Raw genomic sequence first — 6,000 nt, forward strand, 5'->3', positions numbered from 1 at the left:
TTCTTGAAAAGATGTTATTCTGTCTTGATGTTTGTTTTTATTTTACTCCATTTAATTATTTTTGTTAAAAAGTAATTTTAATTATTAACCTTTTGCAACAAAAAAGAAATATTTAAAAAAACAACAATGGTTACGAAATTGATCGAGATTTTTTTCTAAAAAATAATTCAAACAAACACACACCGTACGGTCATAATGTTAGTAGATCAACAGGTTACTATAAACTGATTATTTGGATCAGTATTTTTTTCAACCTGAACAGGTAATTACGAGGCGTTACGAACCGGGGATCAGCCAATCAGATGGTCGAGAACCGGATTCACTCTAATCCAGACTCCGCCCCTTTCCGATTCGTCTGGCTTTAGTTTGAAATTGCTCGTTGAATCTTGGGGAGATTTGAGATTAGGGTACGAGACCGGTATTATTGATATCACTATTGACTTATCAGATTAGAGACATCGAGGGGACAATCATCACGGGGTTTCCTGTAAAAATTAAACAATAGAAACCTAATCACACGTCATCGCGGCTTGTATATTTACCGATTCAGATGCCGTTTTGGCAGAACATCCGTTTCTAGACCTGGGAAAAGCTTTCGATTCATGCGATCGTAAATTCATTAGTCTTGTTTGACACCGTATACAAAACCATTAATTAGTGTTTGATTGAGTAACGCTTAGCAATATCTTCAGGGTTGGATTTCATTGTTGTCTTGTTATATATCATTTTTGGGATGTTTTTCAAGGATAACATATTTTCCCCAAAATCTCTAATGATAAATAATTTGAGATTTTTAGATAGATAACCTTACAAAATGGAGGATAGCAGATGGCTTCCGAAAATGTGAAGTGCCTAGATAACTAGGGAGATTTCAGCTATTGATGTCCTATGCTTTCAAGAGGTGTTTCCTCAAAGGCCTTCATAACTTGATATTGAGTGATTATAGATTCGTAAAAGCATCCTTTGGGGCATCAGCCCCTACACCTAAGCCTCAGAGTGGGCTTTTTGGGTATGATGCTTGAGTGGTAGAAGTCAAAGGAGAAGGGAGGTTTAATGAAAATCTATTAAGTATCAGAAAAGTATTTTAGTCCTTTGAATATTCACACTTCATCTCGTTTGTTTCTGAGTACAAATCGGATAATGCGTCTTCAATTCTTTCGTCGTTCTTCTTCATCAATTTTTGGCGCCTTTTGCAGCCTTGGGAATAGGGTTAGTGAGATTTAGAGCAACTGTTTAGGAAAATTACGATGTGGAAAAAAAAACATCTTAAATCAATTAGAGCTAGTATACCTTCGCTATAACTGTAGTAATAGAAAGTAAAAAGAAAATAGTTGGAGAGATTCTATTGCAATTTGTAAATGTTCATCAACAAAGAGCATGTTTTGTAACCTTGAATATAACCGTTATATGGAAGAGGCCGCCTTTAACTTTGCCTATTCAGTCGCTTCTCGTGGGCATATTGCTCTACAATATTTATTTTCATTCAAAGTCCATACAATATCTTTATGTTAGTGAAAAGTTTTCCGATGCTAATGTGATGTGGGAAATCTTTTCCATTTGATTTGAAGATTTGAAGTACTTAATTCTTTGGAGATCTACGTAGATTTTGAAGATATCATTATAGTTGTCATAATAGCATTTTGTAGTCTTCGCAGACAATTTAAATACGGTATAAAGAAACAATTTAATATTTAAAATAACGTATTTCATCAAAAATAACCAATCACGGATCTTCATACAAAATCCTTCGATGAAGATACGATCCAGCTGTCCAACTGCACTTCCCTACCTTCAATGAGATGGGAGTAAGATTCAACCAAGATAGTCCAGGGCACCAGGGCATATAGTCGCCTACCGCGGCTGTTCTACTACCTAACCTCTTCTGGGCTTTCAAGATAGCAACGAGTGTCCATGATAAAGTAAGTCGCTCACAATATTGTACGTATAATAAATGAATTGAATATGTTGAACTATTGAACATCGAACATTCGAACATCAGATAACTTTAGGTTATCTAACCCAGCCAGAGCCAATAAAATACAAGAAGATCCTGCACATGTGATTGTAAACTATATGTAGATTGTAAACCATATTGTGATTGTAAACCATATTTATAATTACAATCTCGAGACGCGCACAACGGAATCGAAGAATTGCCCGAAGAATTTCCAGAACAAATTATACAATGCATGAATTATCTCTTCGAATTGGCCCAGGAAATCGCCGGCGATATCAGGAAACGAACATTAACATTGATTTTATTATGAATATATTTATTGTTTATATGTTTGATATTATTATGAGTATATTATTGTATTTTATATGTTTGATATTGTTATGAATATGTTTATTGTGTCTTCCAAGCCTCGGGCTTTGTTCTGTGCATCTTCTTACAGTCTTTACCTATAGGTTTCTTGAATCCGTGCAATATGTGCTCTGTTTTTATTCTGTGTACAGGGTTCGTCGTCGTTTGGTGCGTATGCGAATTTGCTGGTGAAAAATGTGAAAATTGATGCTGATAGTGCGAAAAACAGAAAATACATGAGACCTTCTTTGTACTGTTGGGGTAAAGGGACTTTTTAGCATCATTCGAGCAGGATAATCAACGTATATTCTATTGTATTCCAGCCCATTTTCCAGACAGTCACCCTTCCAGGTATCAGCAACACTCTTTTGTAAACAATGTAAATTGAAACACATTTCTGTACAAGGACAATACAATATCTAAAAAGTTATTTAATATCTCAAGAGTCACATTTCGTGGGTTTACTTACGTGTTGTTAAATAATATTTCATTCTAAGTTCATCAGTATCATCAGTCATCACTATCACTGTAAAGAGTTACTAAATATCTTAGTCCAAGCTCAAGGATCACATTTCGTGGGTATATATTGTGTACAATATATTTCATTCAAAGTTCATCAATATCTAAAGAGTTATTTATTAAGTCGTCGCGTCTGACGCTGACCATATTTTCATATCGTCCAAGGTCCCAGACTCTCGTATAAAAAATACAAGAAGATCCTGCACATGTGATTGTAAACTATATGTAGATTGTAAACCATATTGTGATTGTAAACCATATTTATAATTACAATCTCGAGACGCGCACAACGGAATCGAAGAATTGCCCGAAGAATTTCCAGAACAAATTATACAATGCATGAATTATCTCTTCGAATTGGCCCAGGAAATCGCCGGCGATATCAGGAAACGAACATTAACATTGATTTTATTATGAATATATTTATTGTTTATATGTTTGATATTATTATGAGTATATTATTGTATTTTATATGTTTGATATTGTTATGAATATGTTTATTGTGTCTTCCAAGTCTCGGGCTTTGTTCTGTGCATCTTCTTACAGTCTTTACCTATAGGTTTCTTGAATCCGTGCATTATGTGCTCTGTTTTTATTCTGTGTACAGGGTTCGTCGTCGTTTGGTGCGTATGCGAATTTGCTGGTGAAAAATGTGAAAATTGATGCTGATAGTGCGAAAAACAGAAAATACATGAGACCTTCTTTGTACTGTTGGGGTAAAGGGACTTTTTAGCATCATTCGAGCAGGATAATCAACGTATATTCTATTGTATTCCAGCCCATTTTCCAGACAGTCACCCTTCCAGGTATCAGCAACACTCTTTTGTAAACAATGTAAATTGAAACACATTTCTGTACAAGGACAACAAATCTATACCGACCTGTTGTCAAAGTCCTGTCTTTCGATTCCTGATGCTCGGGGTGAACTTCATTCTGAACAGATAAGGTTTGTTCTCGGAACGACTGGCTTTTGCCTAGATCTTGTCTCTCTCCTCTTCTCTCTTCGATTTTGGGACTAGAAGACATCAGAAGAAACAGATCTCTCTATCAAATCTCTTAAGGTGTGTCCAAACATAGTCGAAGGGCCGTCGATCGATGAGGTGAATCTATGTTGTCGAGGCAGTGTGGACGGTTCAGTCGACATCGATCGACGGATGGTCGACTATGGACACACCTTTAGAAAAATCTCACTCTGATAGTATAGATGAGTTACACTTGTATTCTATTCCTTACGCTATATCAATAGCGAAGGTTGTGTGCGACGGGCATCCACTCGTAAAATTTTGTAGCCACAACCAAATGTCAGCCCAAAAGCGATCACCCTAGGGCTGATTGAGAGGCTGACGAAAAACGCCGACCTCGTCTAAACACGGGAAAAGACGAAGAAAAAGAAGAAGACTTGTATTCTATTCTACTCTACATACCATTGTATGCACCCTGTAACCAAGAAGTGTACGTTATGGGAACAAGAAGAAAAAAAAAAGTTCAAATTCAAATGTTTTATGAATACCAACTCAGAATTGCCCGCGAGCTACAAAACCATTATTATTGTTGTTGTTGTTGTTCACAAATTTCGTGATCTAATTTTCATGCGACACCCACATGAATGTTATCTTTTCTAATAGACCTTTATCTTATGAGAGGAGCAATACAGGGTGGCCCCAGTGCGTGACTGAGTGAGTCTTCTTCCAAGCTTGCATTTATTGCGGATCTTTGAAAATTATAGGCATATACGTATCATTACAAATTTATAATACCTAATTACTTTTTTGAAGGACTACTTTTTTAAAAGAGGTTTGATAGAGGAATCTGTAACTGCTAAGGTCTTATCGTCCCGAAAGCAAAAAGAGAAGGAGGACAGGATAGGAGAAAGCCAGCCGTTCCGAGAACAAACCTTATGTTTGGGCGGGAATCGAAGCCTAGCACTTACAAGTGCGATGCGTTACCCTCCAAGCCAACTAGACTAGCAAACTAGAGTGTGAATACTTTTTAACTGAGAGATGCTTTTTGGATGGCCTCCAAAAATTGTCCCTTAAGGTGTATCCACACATAGTCGACTGTTCGTCGATATGTCGATCAACGAGCTGAATTTATGTTATCGAGGCAGTTAGGACGGTTCAGTCGACATCGATTGATGGCCGATCGACTATGTGTGGACACTCACCTTTAAATGGAAAAATCAAAATATTTTGAGATGAACAAAGTATAATATACTTTCAATCTAATCAAAGATATATCCTAAATCTCACTCGGAGAAATAATCAAAATCTGAATCGAAAAACTAATCAAGTCTACCCAGAATCTGACTCCCAATCATCTCTCAAGATTGATCCACCCAGTATCCTGTTCGGAGCTACATAATGTTCACTGAGATCTTCAGCATTCTCCAATGACTTCGATCCGCCTAGTCTGTAATCTGTAACTGAGTGATTCATGTTGAGTAAGGAAACGCGAGAAAATATCACCGTTAGAATTTCAAGGACCGTCTACTTAAAACATTCCTTTAGAATCATTTTATAGATGATGATGATAGCCTCAAAAAGATGGTATTCTACCATAGTTGAATAAGAAAGAATCACAATATTGTAAAAAGAATCACATCCACCATAAATTCGGCTCAGCTCAGAAAAGAATCACAACTAAATATGACTCACAAACTCACAATCTTCTTCTTCTTCCTCCCCCCTTCCCGTTTTCAGACGGGATCGGCGTTTTTCGCCAGCCTCTCAATCAGCCGTAGGGTGATTGCTTTGGTTTGCGCACTCAACCTTTGTTATTCCTTTAGCAAGTCTGCTAAAAACGAGACCCACTTCAAGACCTCCATCTCTTGTCCTGTCCAAACCTACCAGAACCTTTGTGTAGATTGGGAACACTCTAGAGGACCTGCAGACAGCAAACTCCAAAGGAGTGGCCGTGGCCATGTAAGATCTGACAAAATGGTGATCCGGACACGGAAAGTAAGCAAGTCTGCTGCTAAATCTGACTCCCAATGTCCCAATCGCTTCTCAAGATGCTGCTAAATCTAACTCCCAAGCATCTCTCAAGATTGATCCACCCAGTATCCTGTTCGGAGCTACATAATGTTCACTGAGATCTTCAGCATTCTCCAATGACTTCGATCCTCGAGATGAGAAAGACCTCTCTGTACCTGTTGGAAATATTATTCATACACCAGA

This window comes from Diaphorina citri, unplaced genomic scaffold, assembly GCF_000475195.1.
Source record: "Diaphorina citri unplaced genomic scaffold, Diaci psyllid genome assembly version 1.1 scaffold132, whole genome shotgun sequence".
Classification (NCBI taxonomy): Eukaryota; Metazoa; Arthropoda; class Insecta; order Hemiptera; family Psyllidae; genus Diaphorina; species Diaphorina citri.